This window comes from Anser anser (assembly GCF_964211835.1).
Source record: "Anser anser genome assembly, chromosome: 9".
Lineage (NCBI taxonomy): Eukaryota > Metazoa > Chordata > Aves > Anseriformes > Anatidae > Anser > Anser anser.
In genome coordinates this window covers 7444140-7461065 of record NC_139729.1, presented here as the reverse complement: position 1 = coordinate 7461065, position 16926 = coordinate 7444140, and the positions used below count along the sequence as shown (strand labels likewise).

Here is a 16926-nt window from a genome sequence, read left to right as displayed (position 1 = left end):
TGTGTAGACTGTCACATGATGACTGTATCAAAGGCTTGACCGTATGTATTATTGTACGCATGGATGCAAACTTTTATTGTATGTGTTAATGTTTTCCTTTACATCTTAATGAATGGATTAATTCAGGAATGCTTTAAACATATGAGAATAAGTCTACATTAGACAAAATATCTTTAAGGGAAGTCTTGATCTTTCCCATGACCAAGTTTCTGGATGTCAAGTAAAAGCAGTTGTAATCAAAATTTCAGGGTTTTATAAAAGCTACCAAAATCAAAAGCTTAACATGCCCACGTTTCTATACAAGACAATAGGACTGTTAAGGGAGGTTTCAAACTGCTAGCAAAATAGCAAAAACGACTTTGTCAGGACATTCTTTTTAGAAGAAAACCTCCATCTCAATGCCTTCACAGTCCAAATCGGGACAGTAGATGGTGCTGTCTGATGTCTTCTCCTCGAGCATTTTATTATCGCTAGCATTAACACACTACTCTTAAGGCATTTTTACAATACGTACTGAGAAAAGTTAATACTGGGAACTTGTTAAATTATTTCATAATCAGTAAATACATATTTACTCTATATTTATTCGCTTCAGTTCAAGGCATATATCTTAGAACACCTTGCCTCCTCAGAAAGTGAGGTTTACCCATTTACAGGTCAGAACACCATTACCAGATGCACGACAGAATCAGTCTTCACATAACTTTGTCACGAGGACTCAGCCCTCCCAAATGTTTTTGGAGAAAAAAGCCATAGGAAAGCCCAACAAAAATTATAGGCAAACACTTCAAGATCTTTAAAACACCAAAAATGCTATCAATTTGCGGAATGTAGTACATGAGCCCTACAGAAAGTAGAAGTAGTTAGAAATTTAAAGCCAACAAATTGTTGTTGTTTGCTTTTCTTTTTGTTGAACAAACAAACCAAAAAAAAGGCCAGAATAAACAGTGAAAGAGATTCCAGATTGTAATGATTTGAGCTTCAACAAGCTAATACCGTATTTATAATTGAGTTTCTTTTTTTTCCCCTCCTGTTGTTACTAATACAGCTCCAATCTCGTGCCTGCCGGACCCTGTCCTCCGATCCCATCACTCTCCCTTGACTGACTCGCTCAACATCACATTCAAGCTTCTTGTCCTTGCTTTGAAGTCGGTCACAGAAATAACCTTCCTGTGCTGTCACTTCTATTTATAGCTACCTCTTCCCTGACCCTGACCGATTCGCCCGTTACGTTAGCCTAATGGATATGCCCGTTTGTGCCCCCATCTACTATGCACCTTCCTCTGTGCAACCTACAGGATCCTACACATCTGTAACATCACTTTGGTCTCTTTGAAGCTTTCAACTATCTCTCCCTGAACAAGAAGTCTTAGCTAACAAAGAATCGGAGAGGGCAGCTAAAAAGGTATCTTTTTAAAACCCAGAACATTTGTACTTCTGTAATATTTACATTTAAAAACACCATGATCTCAGGACACATACCCATGGTTATATTCAAAGGCATTCTAACATTTCAGCAGACTGTCCGCATGCTTGCAAACAGGCACGCACAGAAGTCTTTACAGGACTGACTGCGTGGTTTGACTGGTCGCCGCAAGCTTCTAAAGCACAAGAGCAGCTCAAGCGGTCAAAAACAGCTGAAGTTTTGGATGCACAATTTCTTTGCGTGTCAACACAGAGAGCAAAGGGCCCCAACAAAAGGTTTGTATGGACATGGTTGAACAAACAAATCAACAGTACTGCACAAGGCAACAAACAAACAGGAACCGAGTCTTGCATGCAACTTGTTCCATAACAACCAGGTTTTGTTTTCAAAATACATATTTTTCCGCAAACAAAGGCTTCATGCTTTATTTCCTTGTCCAAGAAAATGGACATTTGTCAGCCTCCCCAACACTGTTTTCCCTCTCTCCCACTACTCAGAACTTTTTAGCAGTGAAAGTATTTGGAAGCAGTGGTGTCAGACCAAAAAGAACAACCCCTTTCCTCTCATTCTTTGCAGGGCAAGGAGACACTGAGGAGGATAGGAAAACCCTGAATAAGCTTCTAGCTTCATTCAGAGACCAGAAAAATCTTTAAAAACCAGGAATAGCTTTTGTCAAAATCACGCAAGTGCCTCGGGAGCTCCGCACAGAGCAGCCTGCGCAGCCTCAGCCTGCAGGTACCACGAAGGATGCGGCACAACCTGAGCACAGCGACGGACACGTGGCAGGAACGGTGACAATTTTTAGGGCACTGGCAGAGAGCTCCTCCAGCCCCTGCTGCACAGAGCTCTGCCAGGGAGAAGGAAGAGTATCCTGCCAGCACAAGGGCAAGGCTGCCTTAATTGCCTCCATTTGCGATGCGAGTCACGGCATTTTAATTCCTGCATTCACATAGAACATCTGATAAGAACTTCGGTTGGTTTCAGACATTTTTAGCACAGTCTTAAAAGAGACTCAATTGGATAAACAGAAACAGCAGCAGGAAGGGCAGGAGGAGCCACAGTGGATGGAGAGGAGAAGGGAAGGAAAGTGGACAAGGGGAACAGCGGGACTTGCTGCCTGAAGGACCGCGGGACTCACCATAGGCACAGCATAGCTGTGGAGCCACGGCTGCCTTCAGAGAGGCTGGCGGCGATTCCTGACCCTCCAGCGGCATCAGCCAGAAAACTGCACACGCGGCACAGTGGTCTTGAGCAGTTAATAGCTTGAGCCTTTCTTAAAACCATGTTTTTCCCCTCGAGTTTTTCACTGCCATAAATAAAAGGGGCTATATTCACCCTCTGAGACAGGGATACATATTTCAACTCCCAGCAGCAGCTGCAAGGAAGGGTTGGGAGACACGGCTGTTCTTCCCAAGGGGGCTCCACAGAAGGAAGACAGCTTTAAAATTAAGCCAGGGCTCCAATCTCTTCTCAGGATATACACTGAATTAGCAAGGGAGGCCTGACACCACCTCTCTATTTGTACCAGCCCCCCTTTGACAGCCTGATAGATTTAGCACTGTAAACAACTTGAATCAGGGTGTGTTTTTTTTGTTTTGTTTTGTTTTGTTTTCCTCCTATAGCTGCCTCAACCGCAGCCACTTCAAACCAGCTAAACTGCAGGTGACATCCCTGCAGATAACTACAGAAACACTGGCTGCTTCTCCAGCACAGACATCCTGTTTTCATAGCCAGCGTGGTCATATTCATCTTCTGCAGTCATGTTCCTCGGCTACACACGCAAATCCCTCATGTACCCACTGCCAGACGAAACCTGAACTTTGAGCACGCAGCCTGCACACAAGCTGACTAGCAGCACGGACACAGCCATGCACACAAGCTGGCACTCTCCTGGGATAGCTAAGTCCTGCTAGAGCAGCCCACCGTATTGCAGGGGAATTGCCTGCCACGCCAGAGCAGCACCTCTCCGACACCCACAGGTTACAGCTGGACATTCCCACACGTCACAAGCCCAGTTCCTCCTCCTCACTTTGCTGAGGCTCCCACTCTGAGGAGGAACACTCGAAAGATCCCACATCTGAGCGGGCTGCAGCTCCGTGGGCAGAGGCTGTGTCCATCACCCTGCCACAGGAACGTTACCCTTCTCGTCTTGCTGTTTTAGACACGAGGCCCAGCTGCGACACCTCCCACAGCACCCCAAAAGATTAGGCCAGTCATTTCCCATGGTTTCACCCTTGTCTGCATTCTGCTTCGTGACTCCCTTCTCAAGAACCTGAAGTGGACAGACATGCAGCCTGACCAGAGGGAGGATTTTAACTCTCTTATTCTGTGTGGTGGAAAGAAGAAAGGTCCCCAACATTTGTATTAAAACCAACATCCAATCCTACATTGGCAGCCTCATCTTCCTCACTCTGGAGCACTTACCGGGATTTGGCTGGCATCTTGTCAGGCATTTGGGACACACTCCCAGACACACACCTTCCCCCCATGCACGGAGCCCAGCTTCCCTCCTTACACCAAAGCCCACTCCCAAGAGCAATCTCTTCCTCCTCCTTCTTCCTCTCCCCAGCTTCCTTGTGTACCCAGCCCTTGCTCAGACACCTCTGCCAGTTGCCGCTCTACTTCCCACTCTCTAGAAGGCTTTAACATATCTCCTTTGTTCTTTGCACTCTTCAACACACCTTTAACGAGCCAGGCAGTTTCTCAACATCTTCGCATGTCACGCTTGCCTGCCTACTCACTAGCAGGCGCAAACGCTACTCCCACACCTCCTGAAGCACACGAACTCGGAAAGCTGTACGCACAACTCTGCCACATTTTTGACCGCATTTCACCCCCCCGTGCAGCTGCAGACAGGCTTGTGCCAAGGGAAGGAGAGCAGAGCGACGGCAACGAGACGCCGTGGGTGGGAGAGGAGAGCAGCACTATCCCTCCGGCAGCAGCACCCATCTGTGCTGGCTGAAAACATGCAGTTAAACCCCTTCTAAACCAAAGAAGGGATAAATGCAAGCAACCCAAAGGTACATTGCACACTAGGGACAACCTTGCAAAGCTAAATTCTTCTTTTAGAGTGCTGCTGCAGATCCTGGATGCTCTCCTACCTTTCTCAGAGGTGATTACCACCTGCGTCTGACTTTTTGCTCTCAGACGGAAGGAGGCAGTTTCTGTCTTTGCCAAACTGGCAGATTCCACTTAAGCATGAACAAAAAAGCTTCAGGATTTTGTTGAATCCAATTAGTGAGAAGCAACTTTTACATCTGATTCTTATTAAGTGCCTTTGAGCTCTCCCCAAAAAAACATTGAAACTAAGTGGCTGTGACACTTGATCTTTATACTGAAGGTGTAGGGTTAAATTTGCATGTTTTGCTGGCCTTTCATCTTTTGATGATTACATACCTCCTTTAGATAGCCAAATGAAGACCTTGAGTTCTCATCAGAACCCTGTACTCGATCGCATTCAGGAACAACACTGCTACATGGACTCTTTAACATCGGTCCCCTCACTGAACAAAGTAAGCGTCAGTCCTGGGATTTTCTGTAAGCTTCCTGCCAGCTGTACTGGTGCAGAGTAACTCAGAGGCAAATTACGCATCTCTGGGCTTTGCTAGCACAGTTCTGGGTCTCTCAGTTGCATGCAGCTCTTCAGACTGCATGGGGCACTCCAGCACCTGCAATGCTGAGTGCTGGAAGGAAAACATGCTGACGGGACCTGACAGCTGACAAGATGAAGGCCAGCAAAAAAAAAAAAAAAAAGTGAGACTTCTCGTTAGGTGAATCTTTAAATTGAATCTATGAAGACGTTTGAAGTATCTGGGAGATACTGAGGATTTTTTTGCAATTCTGTGCTATCATTTTGCTTACAAATCGAGCCTTTCTACAGGACCGTGAAGTAACTGTGTAGTCAATAATGAATTTAATTTCTATAACTTTGCCTACCAAAGCAAACTACAGAGATGAGAATAAAGGAATAGTTTCTGATTCCAAAAAGTACACAGATATTTACAACGGCTCCCCTGCCCATCTCATTCCCAGCAATCCCATTTAGGCATCCTTGGTCTAGTAAGAAGACGTTTCTTGGCACAAGAAAACAGCATTTCTCCTTCCCCTTCAGCCAGAATACAAACATAGTTTGGTGTGTTGATATCAAGTGCTGCACATGGTTTTCTTTTGCCACAGTTCATCTGTAGATTATTCCCTGAGAATTTGTGGTAGAGCACAAGAGTGCTAGGCAGGAAGGGGGGAAGCCCTAACACTCCACTGACTCCCCCTCTGCTGGACAGGGTACGAATACCAACATCTTCCTCCCAGGAGCTTTAGAAAGATTAATTTGTTAGGATCACTGCACAGAAACTATCCTAAGGATTTGCACAGTCTGGCATCTAACACATGCACCCTATTTATTTATTTTTTTAGAGGTCATCTGTATGCCTACAGACACACCTACTGACCGCTGTAACACTGCTATCCCGTAGCATCAGTGCCCTCTCACACAGCAGTGACAGATCACCATGTCTGAGTCCCAGATGTTACCTCCTCGTCGTAGGATGAACCCTGAAAGCCTGTCATTCTGTCACCACTGCTCACTGCCAGCGTCTCTTAACATACTCCAAGAATGAGGTGTCAAACCCTACTTTAGAACATCTATCACAAATAGAAATCTCCTTGGAAAAAGCAGTCAGTAATTCTTTTATGTTGTTACAGAGAGAATCATGAGACAGTCAGTTGATGCCAGTGACAGCTGAATTTTGAGCTACAGTTTTTCATTTTTGAGTACTCGTTGATAATGCAATACTTTCTACTGCAGCAGGATACTATTATAATTGCATGCATTTTTATACCTGTGAAGGAGGACCTCAGCAGAAACAAGTGGGCTAGAAAGTATTTATCTGTGGCAGTCACCACCTTGCATTCAGAAAGTATACAAAAAATGACGTCTCAATACTATTTAGTTCACAAATCACACCCATAAGAGTCAAAAAAGTGTAAAATGCCAAATTTAGGCTGAACTCTCATAAATTGCTACATTAAGCCTCTCTGAGGAAATAGGAGAAATCATGTGACGGTAAATAAAGACTGATATTTTACGTATATTTACCTGGGGCAAGTTAAAGTAACAGTAAATCCTATTGCAGACACACAAGTAACTCACTGCTATCAGCAGCTTTTGAATATTAAGTTTTTATCCAGGACCGGTTTTGACAGTCAACAACAGAAAAAAAAAACAACCCACGTTATAGCAGAAATAAAACAGGGCTGCCATCCCCACACTGCTGAAAGTAAGATTTAATCAAATGAACGTGGCCAAGATCTCTTTATCTTTTCTTTGCCCCCTGTTCTTCCCAGAGGAGCTCACAAACACATCCAAAAGGGTAGGGGCAACTTCCAGATGCGGTACTTGCAGATCCTCTCCCCATTGCTTCATTAAGAAATTTTCAAGAACTGTTAGGCAGAGCCTGTTGCTGGGGCTGCTTTGAGGAGTTGGGTCTGTCAGAATATTTGCAGACTGTTGCTATACAGCCAGGAAGCCAGAAGAAAAACAAACAACCCACCTACCACTACTGAGTAATCCAGGAAAGAAAGGAGAAGCAATGTTCAGCATTACACGGATAAAGGAGCATTTCCCTCCTACCAAATTTCAGAGTGCTGCTAATAAGCCAACCACATTCAAACTAACATCAAATGAGAGTGCACGAGTGGAAAACTTGAGCCTACGTAAGCATAGGTACATTCTCTTATCTCGGAGCTTTCCAGGCAAAGATCTCTCAGGTGCTTCTCATCCCAATCCTGCTGTGCCTGCTGCCGCTGGAGGACGCTCAGCTACACGGGGTGTAAGCAGCACACAAGACAGGTGAGGGTAACTGCTCTAACACTTTTTGCTGACTGACACACTCACTGTAAAACCATTCAGGGCAAGCCAAACTTCATTAGTTAAAAAAATACACACAACTCCTCCTGTCAACGATCTCTAGTTAGGTACATGGAGACTTCTGCAGAGCTGAAGAACTGGCAATGGCTGCAGATCAAGTAATAAGTAAATGCAATAAGCACTGCCCCATGCAGCATCACTTAACACAAAAAAAGCAGTGTCCTCTTTGAGGAAACTAGATTGTGTATGAGACAAGTGTCTTTAGTGGCCACAAGGAGTCAGGACAGCCATTGAAAAAGCTAATGAGACTGCACCCAGCTAGTGCAGAAGTAGCACCTTGCATGCAACGGCTTTACGGCAAAGAAATTACGTGCTGCGCCTCAGCCCTGCAGTGATTAAAGGCTCCCGTAATTCCTCCAGCCAGCAGAAGACCTGAGCCCTTGTGCCCTTGTCAGCTCCGATAAGGGTTTACTGAGAAGCTGCACCAGAGCTTGTTCAGGGAAGCATTCGTGATTACAGAGCTGTGCATTAACCGTAGACTTCCACCCCAAAACCAGAGGATGCTTCTCTGTGAGTGAAAGGCTCCAGTGCCCACGGGCATCACCCACAGCTTTACATTGAGCGCACTGCTTTCCCTACGAAAGGGAGAAGAAGTAGGGAAGTTGCATGTTCAAATGGGATGTCAAGGAGCAGGACAGAAGAAATCTGTCTGGTACCTCCTTTAACCAAGGCTACATGCTAACCTCTTTATTCCAGAGGTGTAAAAGTGCTGTTTCTCCAGCAGCTCACGATTATATGTTGCAATTCTACCAGAAATAAAATTCTGGCAAAAAATTAAGTCATGTTGTCCACACAGATATTTTTCTGCAAAAACGTCATTTGAAGTGACAAGCCGTGTTGGTTCATAAATAGTGGCTGCCCTGCACGGCGATCTCGCAGTGCCCACCTCGCCTTTCTGAGGTCTGGTGTCCAGCAAGTAGTAAAACGACCACTGGGACAGTTACTTTGAAAAATGTTAACAATTTCCAAAACACATTTCCAGTGCAACTTGGAATACTCATTCAACTTAAACTGCTACATTATATTTTCAAGTGTTTGTATAGGTTTAGATAGGTTTAAGCACAGGTTTAAGAGGATGTTATTTCAGTTAGATGAGAGCACCAACCCTAGCCCAAATGCAGCTCAGTTCTGGTACCTTCGGTGGTCTCTTGCCAGCAAAGCTGGTGCCCAACTTCCAGCAATGAAATAAAGTGAATGTGTTCTACCTCATCTCATACTGAAGGAAACAGAGGAGATTTTTCTGGTGGCGGTGATTTGCTTAGCCTCTATAACTGTATGTTTGGTTCCAATGTCTAAGACAGGAGGGAAAAAAAAAAACTGCCCAGGCTTATGAGTGAAACAGACTTTGCTGCAACTTCACTGCATCATTTAAAACCACGTGCTACATCATACTACTGCAACTTGCTGATACCTCAGATGGGCAACTGACTTTCAGATCACCTCTCAAGCAGATGCAAGTTGTACCATACAGCACAAACACAGTCTCTTTAGAGAGCGCCTAAAATCCTACTGCTGCTTTGGAAAAGGATTTAATCCCTAAGAGCAAGACGGCTCTGCCTTGCTTACTGCAAATGCAGGGGTTTATGGGTTTTTCCTCTTGTTGGCAATGCAGACCCAGAAAATTTGAGTCCCCGACACAAAACTCACCCTGTTTCTTGTTTTATCACCAAAATTGACCTAAGAAAAAATTCTCATTGGAGCTGCACAAGTAAAGCCGGAGTTTGGAACAAGCTCTTCCAAGCTGTGGTAAAGTGAACGGGACACCAGCAAGAGCAGTTACGCTTCTGCCCTCCGAGGCAGAGCCCAGCGTATGCAGAACAACAGTGCAGTATTTGCAAGTGCATTTTTAGCTGAGAACTCATCTCCATGAGCTTGGTTTATTATCATATAGAGTATCTATCTGAAAATCTTAAGTGCCTTTAGAGAAGAGAGTATAAATTAGCATCAAATCCTCTTCCAGCCACATATTTTTTGAGTGTTTTTTTTAAATAATTATTTATTTTAAATGAGTACAGCCAGCCAACACAGCTATACAAACACAAAATAGTCATCCAGCTCAACAACCAGAATTAACAGCATCCACTCTTTTCTCAGTGTCTTGGTAAGAGTCATCGTCTTGGTTCTGTTATGCAACCTTTTATCTTCAAATTTCACATTAAAGAGCAATGCAATGCTTCCAGATTTTAATAGGAATGAGGATGAAGTGAAAAATGAATTAACCACTGAATCTGATCCCTTTCTATCATTCAAAAAATCACTATGATTTTCTGGTTTTATTACACTTCAGGAAAATCTGATACTCAACCAAAGCGAACATTACTTTGATGGAATTTTTGTTCAGGAAGTTTTTATAGTTTTTACAAGAACCATCTGAATCCAAATTTTAGTGAAAACAACAGAAGTGCTCCCACTGACTTCTCCCTGCTTTGCATCTGCTCCTAAGTCTATCAGTTTTCTTCCGCATTGTGAAAAAGACTCAGGATAAAGCTCTCTGTGGCTCTATTTATTCAGCTTGTGTCATGACAGCTTGAGAAAAAAATCAGTTACCCCTCCAATGAGAAAATAAACTGAAAATAAACACCTCACCAGATCACCAAAGCGAGAGACAAATACCAACATTTTACACCCCTGTTTTGTCTTCCTAAATCCACAAAGACGCTAACATTTTTGAGGTCAGCAGAAGTACTTCCCATGAAAATCAATATAAGCATCACCACTAACACATTCAGGGGACCAGAGCTGGGCCTACGTGGACTTCTTCTGAAAATCCCATATTGAAGTCCAAAAGAAGCGTTGACAGCTTGCGTCACTGGAAGCTCAAAGGCCACTTCTGAAAGAAGCCAGCTTCAGTATCTAAATACACCGCAACAGCAGTTGGTCTTGTTGATAGAGGAAATGTAATTCCTGATTGCTTGACTCTTTCCTCTCTTGCTTTGTGAAAACAACCAGCGGAGTGCTCACCCACATTCAGATGAAGTCCGGGAAACCTCAGGACTCCAGGCAGCCTCACATTTCTCAAGGTAAAAAAAAATAAAATACTTGCACTTCTTCTGCCTACCATGGAGTTTCAAAGACAGACAAAAATCAGTGCTGTTGTTACAGCTAGTAACAGCAGTAGTCTTGCACCTTGTAATTTATTGAGTGCTAATACTTTCCTCTTCTCCTCCTTGTACAAAAAGGAGTTTATGACCAGTCAAACAGCAGAGACAAGTTTGACCTGTGTGCTGCAATAAATCAGGTGCCAGGACCAGATGGAGAAGGGTTAGGAAGCATACTAAAGTCATTCTTGAGTTACACCTAGTGTATATGGTCTACTCAAAAGATTTTTTGACCTCATAGCACAAGCATTTGTTTTCAAAGCCTGCAACAACAGCAACAACAAAAGGGGGAAAAACGTGAGCTGTTGCAGATCCCATTTCACAAGAGCCCACAGACTGTACAGCTTGCCATGGTGAGGATCAGTGCATCTGTGTTGCTTTTTTGTCAATATCTAAGTGCAACTGTAAATCTGATTCTTATTTTCTATGTATCATTCCTGTAGCATTACAGAAAAATGCTGTTAAGACTAAATTCAAGTTTTTGTTATAAAAAAGCCTTATAGATTATGGAATTGCTGTGACTGCTGGAAATTATCATTTGAATTGTAATCTAAATTTATACAATGTATTTGGTCTCCAGACCACATTCCTTTTCCTGCATTCATTTCCATCTGTCATATCATTGCTGTACTTGACCTTGGATATTGTTGTAGCTTTGGAATATATTTCTGTGGCTTTTTCTCAGGCCACGATTGGAAGAGTTTCTTCTTTTTTCCCCTTTCTTCTTCTTGTGGTCTCCAGACCAATACAAGGCAGAAAACCCAGACTCCATACTCCCACGAACACACCAAACCAAATGCTGATCCCAGAAGCTCCTGCAGAAGTTCCACTGAAGTCCACAGAAGCCGCCTGTGGCCATTCACCTATGACTGAAATCATTTACCTTGCTTATTACTGGGGTCAAAATGACATAATTGGTTTGCATTTGTCATACACCAATTTTTGTCCACATTTTGTGGCTGTGAATTGTAAGACATCTATTTGAATGGTGTCTATTCAGCCATCACTAACCAATTGCTGCTCTCCCATTCTTAATACAGCCTCTGACAATTCAGGTTTCCTTCTGCAGTGTCTTATATTTTCCACCAACTTGGGACACTCTAAACAAAGAGGTTTGCTGACTTTTGGCCCAAATACTACTTTTGTTTCTTTAACTTTTTTTTTTTAAATGAGAGTACATTAGGATTTTTTATTATTATTTTTAAGGAAAATAAAGGAAAAGAAAATTCTGACATCTGTTCTATTGACTTCCAACTAATTAGAAAAGCTGTATTGCTGACTCTTATTTAAGAAAAACAACAGCACACATTTTTCGTCATTTCCTATAAAATACTAGGCTATTAAAGTATCACTTTGAGCATCACAGAATATGCCTGTTGCCTCAGAGGTGATGTTTGCTCCTTGCAGGAAAGGAATTGCTCTGCTTTTGACATGCGTATATAAGCATGACGATTTAAAATGGCAAAATTCAATGGCAGTTCTTTCTGAAGGAAACAGTGGTAGAAACATTTACAGTAGAAAAGTTCTATTGTCTTGACACTTTTCTTGATTAGGGTCTTTTTTCTGAAACGAGCAAGAGGAAGTCCACATTTCCAATGGTAGAGTTGATTTTGCATAATCAAATGATTCAATAATCACCAACATGTTTTTGATATCTTAGGATTGGCCCTTACTGGCATTAAGAGCACAAAAACACTACATTACAGCATGCCAACAGTAAAAGAGAATTAATAAGGGAATTAATAATAAGCAAAAAGGAGCTTGCTGAACAGATTTATCAAACATATGCAATGGAACAATCGTTTGATAATAGAAAAAACACACCTTTTTTTCTTCTTTTTCTCCCCCCCAAAATATATTTCATTATGGATGCACTGGCACATCTTTTTGTACGATCATCATTGTCAATCTGAAGTTTCTGCATCTGCCGTGTTTAGCACACAGAGAGCTGGTCATCTCAAGGTTGCCAACACCTTGCTTTGGTGCTTAAGGAGATGAAACAAACACTCAGGATTTCACCAACACCACAAAGAGCCCAAGCTTACTGTTTCTTGGAGGTATCGCTTTGGGCAGGACTTTCTACGCTCCTTCGCTTTTCTGACAGGGCGTGCCAAAAAAACGGGGAGCATCAGCTGTGAATTCAATGGCAATAACACAGAATAACAATCCACAGAACTTGACCCACCAGCACCAAAACAAAACAGCCACTGTATGATAACCTTTGTTTTACCTATTCCTAAGGCATATCAATTTCAAAAAGGTCATTCACTAGAGAACAGCTTTGTTCAACCTGAAATATCTGTGCACCAGGCAATTCTTGCATCCCCTGAAGCACCCTTACGCCAAGGGATGTTCCTGATAGTGGTGCATGGCTAATATTGCAGTTAATTTAAAATAGGATGTTCACAAAACAGCTCTTTAAAGAAAGAGTTCCTTCCCAATTTAAAGATAAATACACCTCTGCTGACTGACAGACATTGAGTGTAGTGGTTGTTCCTTCTATCTCTGTTTCTTACTGACTTATATCCTAGCTAAGTCACTTATATGATTTTCTTACCAATGTTTACAAACATTAACCACAGTGAGGGCCTAAAATCCCAAACTTACTTTTATTAGCTTCCCTTTATCATAGAGTTTAAGAGATAAAAGGCAGCAGCTTCAATGGAGCCATGAAGGAAAGAAAGACATCAGTTACACAGATTACATCACTGGCTGATTTCATCTTCCCAAAACTAGAATATGTTCTATTAAGTTTGATGTGCCAGGACCAGAAATTGGGAAACATATCAAGACAAATATTTTAAAAAGCAAGTACACATTGTTGCTCTGAGATAGGATTGTTTAAAATATAAACAGCTATGCAAATAGGAAACATATTGTCTGAAATACATGAAATGCAACACACAGTAACCAGCACAAGTGAAATCCAGCAGTCAGGTCCTTACTTGGATCTTATTAGCCTAGCTACTTTGGCACCATGCAGCTATGCCCTTTTTACATGAGCTAAAAATTTGGCCCAGATGTAAGCACAGATAAGGCATGACTAATCTTAGGCAGTACTGGAAACCTATGATGCCCAGTGAAATCACTGGTCTATGTTTGCAACATCTCCCCCTGCCCCCTCCCTTTCTTTCTTTCTTTCCTTTTTTAATTATTATTCTTTCTTCTTTCCCAAGAAGATTTTCTCAACGCCAGCTGAAATGAAGACTGCGATCCACAGTGCATCCATACAGCAGCCAGAGGTAACAGGAGTTTATGTATATCAATACATTATCCCGGATTTAAGGCAACTCACGCTCGTGAGACTTCTGTTCCAGTACAGCAGTAAAGTTTTGTAGCGCTATAAGAAGGTTAAAGCTATGCAGCTCTTCCCTCTGCCTTTCCTTGGAAAAGCTCACTCGTTTACTGTGTCCGTGACAGCCTCCCCCAGCAAGCACAGCTCCTGTAGGCTCTGCACATTAAGGAAGGCATCAGGCATTGCCAAGTCAGGGGGAGAACTGACCCACACCTTCCCTGGAGCTATACCAGGTGGAATGAGCACAGCACAGCACAACCACCTCAAACTCAGACATGAGCGTCCAAGCCCATTTTGACTGGATCTGCACTAAGAGCCCAAGACAATAGCTGCTAATAAAACCATTGTGCTCAGCTTGCATGCTACCTGCCACTGCGACTGCTCGCACTTGCTGGGCTGACAGGGGTGTCACATGAGTGTGGCTAACTCAGGTTAACGCTGCAGAGAAAATTTATTTTCATGCATACCAAAATCACTCCAGGAAGGGAACACAGCTTCTCAGTGCGAGTAGTGCTATACGTGCACTAAAGGAAGCTGACATTTACATCAGTAAGCTGCTTTAATTAAGTTAGCACTATAAAGAAGAAAATACAAAGTCAAAGATGGTGCTGTAACACACAGAAAATCTATCCACCCATCAGGTAGCTGAGATGTGCAACAGATCAACGCACGCAGCAATGAAAGTAAACAAGGGTGGTGAGTTCAAAAGAGACTTGGGGCCTTGTTTGTGGAAGAAACCAGAAGCTGCAGCCACCAAGTGAACTTGTAAGTTCACAGTGGTGATGGATTGGCTGATTAGATTTTTTCAGGGTTAATAAGGGCAGGCCTCAATAGGTCAATAAGCTCCTCTCATCTTGTACACATTCTCCTGGTATGTAAACTAACAATATCAGACAGTCAAAGCAACAAAGGAAAACAAAAAAGTCTGATGTGGCTCATTGGCTCCTCAATAGATTTCTCTTGTCATGAGGTTGATGGGAATGCGATGAGCTGTGGATTCTGCAAAACCTGAATGTAAAACATGGAAGGGCAAAGCACTTAGTTTTGACCTAAGCACATTTGGGTGGTATAATGATGAAAGACAAGAGGTAAAAGTTGAAATGAAAAGTAAGGCTTTTATATTTCTCAGTTGTCTCCTAAGGTCTTCACCTTTCTCCCTTCTTCTCCGAGTAATGAAAAAACAAGTCACAAAGAACATGACACCATTGAAAAGAAACATGTCCCACAGCATGCATCAGGGGAATCAATTTATTTTGGTGAAGTCTTGTCTGACTGTAAATGGACAGAGTGTGAAATCAAAACAGAAGGGAAGTAGACTCGAGAGAGAGAAAAGGCAGAATATGTAGAAATCATTCACCCAAGAGCGATCAAACACCCCAAAATTCAGACCTTGGGACAGAAGCAGATCATTGCACACTCCTGAGAAGCAGGTCAGCAATAGATGTGAAAAGGAGACGAAGGCAAGCAGCCTGCAGGGAGGTGCAAACTAGCAGGAGACAGGCATCCTGCGGCACTGAGAGTGAAAGGGAACAGGTAAAAAAAGAAGGGCTGAAATCTCTTCAGAGGGAGCAGCAGGTGGTAGAAATTAGCTAGATGCTTGGATGATGAAAAACTAGACTCCAGGCTGATTTGCAGGGAAAGGGGCACTGTATGTGGTTCTTCAGTGATAGAATTTGCCCATAAATTGAAGATCGAAGCCCCTGTCAGGGTAAAGAAAACTTTCATAACTGAAACCAACTGCAAGTCTGGGTAACATAAATGGACTAACCTGATTACATGGCTCACAGCAAGTGTGAAACTGGAAGGATTCCCAGCGGTCTGCCCCCAGTGCTTGTCTACCCCCAGTGCTGGTCTACCCAGGGCCAGCGTTTAACTAACCTGTGATTAACAGGCACCAGAGAAGAGGTTTCTTAAAGCTTCCCTTGCTACCTGAACTATCCCTCAGATGGCTAAGTTTTTCAGAACATGTAAATCTTCCTGTTAAAAAAGAAAGCACAATGAAGGTTTACATTCAAAGAAGGCTAAAACTTAACCTGTAATCCAGTTGTCCAACCAGCTGTATTTAAACACTTTGTATCATAACAGGAAGCCCTTTTTTCTTATGTCTTTAAAAAGAATGCTCTGTGAAAAGTAACTAGATTCAGTACCACACTTCCACAGTTGATTCCAATTTTCTATAACAAGGAAAGTGTTCCTGGAAATGTGATTCTTATTGTTACTTCATGTTGATGAGTTACTCAACCAAAACTAATTAGTTCTAGAATGGTGAAGTTGTATTTGCGAGTCAGGCACGATCTCTGGAAAAAACACTGTTGTAGAACAGCCTTTCCTTATGGGACAAGCACAGAAAAGGCAGATTGGGTTTTGTAGACACTAAAAATAGACTGGTGTTCTATGGCACCTTTACCTTCTCATTCTCTATTAATTCAAAGAGCGGTGTAATTGCAGTGATTTTTAAACAGGCATGAAGAGCAAAATAGTTATTTCCCAATTTCAGAAGTCTTCAAGATGTTTATGCAACGTAGGTCATTCCAAGTTGCCTTTACATGGCCCAAGCATGGCAGGGCTGATCTATTTAAGTGATTTATGTCAGCAGGAAACAGAGAACTTACACTGTCTGCTTTGGCCTCGATCCCACGACAGACTGGCTCTTATTTGAACAAAACTAGTCATAAGTTTGAGGTACACTTCAATTTGCCAAGTTATCCTTCGGTGGAATGACGAGGCATGAAACGAGGCAACAGGTACTAGATATTTAGCAAGCTTGTATTAAGGATGCTTCACCAGCCCTCAGGAACTAAGCAGACACAAACCAGCATTTCAGATGTCAGAAAAGAAAAATACTCCTCCATGCCCCAAGTAATCACTATGGTGATTCAGTTCAGCACAGAAAGGAATATATTATTATTATGGAGCAATTCTAGAAGAGCAAATAGGAGCAAAGTGTTAAATATTGCTTTTTTTCATGCATAGAATTCATTTTCATCAGGTTGATGAGAGGACAAATTAGTAGACAGAGACCCCAGAAGCTGATTCATCAGTCTTAAAATAAATGATTTAAAAGTGAGTTTAAATACTCTAAGGAACACTCACAATTTCACTTCAGAAACCACAGAAGGTACCTATGCTGGCTGGCTCTGATTAGACTCCTAAATACAGAGCAGAAAAAGATTCATCCTAC

At 42.5% G+C, this 16926-nt stretch overlaps 1 long non-coding RNA gene across 2 annotated transcripts in view; it reads right to left on the bottom strand.

The window, feature by feature from the left end:
- The window catches only part of LOC310904374, a 71141-nt gene that overhangs the window by 39691 nt on the left and 14524 nt on the right, over positions 1–16926 (bottom strand). The gene's annotated exons all lie outside the window — the stretch shown is intronic.